We start from the raw sequence: 2,096 nt of genomic DNA on the forward strand, positions 1-2,096 counted from the left end.
TTTAGTCCCGGTTTGAGATATGAACCGTGACTAAAGGGCATTGCACCCTTTAGTCCCGGTTCGTGTCTCAAACCTGGACTAAAGGTCTAATCTATAGTCCCGGTTTGACATACGAACCGGGAGTAAAGGGCACCGCACCCTTTAGTCCCGGTTCGTATCTCAAGCCGGGACTAAAGGGCTCATTTGAACCGGGACTAATCCCTTTAGCCGCAGGAATAGGGACCAATGCTCACATTAGTCCCGGTTCATGACTGAACTGGGACTAATGGGCTTATCAGGCCCGAACGAAAGCCCTATTTTCTACTAGTGCTATACATCCGGCTGTGCTTCGAAGCCGACGGCATCCCACAAACTAAGAGCAAGGCCAATTGTAGATCCATCTTATGACTATATGCTTTGTCATGCCATCTAGATGTATCATTTATATTCATTTATATAGTAACATTGGCTATAAGAACAATTCTAGCAAAGTCGTCATATTTGTGATGGCCATAATGCAAATGAAGCGTGATGCAATAGCACTTCCATGGACTACCTAGGGATTTTGCTACTCAAGCCCAATATACCAAGCTACGACCAAGTCCACATGAGGCAGGACTCAAAAAACTGGCAGCTAATTGTTTCTTAGGGCCAGTTCTTTTGGCGGCTAATTTCCAACCGGCGACTATTTTTTTCTCAATTTCCTATTTCATGCTTCACGCGCCATTTGCTTCACTTTCGGTCCATAGGGTAAACCCTCTCCCAAGATTAGGTGAGTTAGATGGGCCGCCCTTTTAACTCTTCACCAGTTTTGTGAATATTCTATAGAAAGCCCCCAATTTTTCTTGGGCTGCTTTCTCTATCTTCTTACTTTGGTTTTGTTTGGTCAGTTTCATATTCTTTTTTTCGTCTTTCATTTTTTTAGTTTTCTTGTTTCGTTTCTCTCTTTTTTTGTTGGGTTTTGACCTGTATCTTGGAAGGTTGTAAAGGTCTTCTGGACAGACTTGGAAGCTTCTAGAAGCTTCAAACTATTATTTTGTTATCTTTTTTTATTTTTTTATTTTTTACTTATTTTTTAAAAATAATTTGAACTTTTTTAATTCATAAAATTTCTTCCTCATTTGTGAACTTTCAAAAATTTCGTGAACTTTTCAAACCCATGAACATATTTTCAAATTTGTGGACTTTTTTAAAATTCATGCTTTTTTAATTCATAAAATTTCTCAAACTCGTGAACACTTCTCAAATCCATGAACTTTTTCAAATCCACAAACTTTTTCCAAGTTCATGAACTATTTCCAAATTCACATAGAATTAAATTCATGATTTTTCAAATTAATGACTTTTTTCAAATTGGTGAACATTTCTTATAATTTAATAATTGATAGCCAATTTTGTTTTCTAAAACAACATAGCAGCACCCAAAAAAGGCGAGCAGATGCAAGGATGGGCAGTCAGCTAGCGAGTGAATCGAAAGGTGCAGCCAATAGAGAGAGCCACGGTCGCACGACAAATGTGCTTTTTTAAGTTCGGTTTTTGGCCGGTTTCATATTCTTCTTTTTTGTTGGGTTTTGATCCGTTTCATGGAAACGTGTAGAAGTTTTTTGACAGACTTGGAAGTTTCAGACTGCTTTTTAGTTATCATTTATATATGTATTTTTCTATTTTATTCTTATTTTATTTTCAAAAAAAATGAGCATTTTTTAAATCCATGTACTTTTTCCTAATTTGTGAACTTTCAAAAATTTCATGAACCTTTTCAAACCTCAGAACAGTTTTTCAAATTTATGAACTTTTTAAATCCATGATTTATTTAAATTCATACCAATTTTCCAATCATGAACACTTTTCAAATCTATGAACTTTTTCAAATCAACAAACTTTTTGAAATTCACAAAAACTAAAATCATGATATTTTCCCAAATTACTTGCCTTTTTCAAATTCATTAACATTTTCAAATCAGTGAACGTTTTTCAAATTCATGATCATTTTACTTTAAAAATTGATAGTGGGTTTTGTTTTCTAGAACAGTATAGCAACACCCAAAACAAAAGGCGAGTTGCACAGCTAACGAACAAATTTTTTTTAGTAAAGCTAGAGAGCAAATCGAGTGGTC

This window comes from Triticum dicoccoides, chromosome 1B (assembly GCF_002162155.2).
Source record: "Triticum dicoccoides isolate Atlit2015 ecotype Zavitan chromosome 1B, WEW_v2.0, whole genome shotgun sequence".
Taxonomy (NCBI): Eukaryota; Viridiplantae; Streptophyta; class Magnoliopsida; order Poales; family Poaceae; genus Triticum; species Triticum dicoccoides.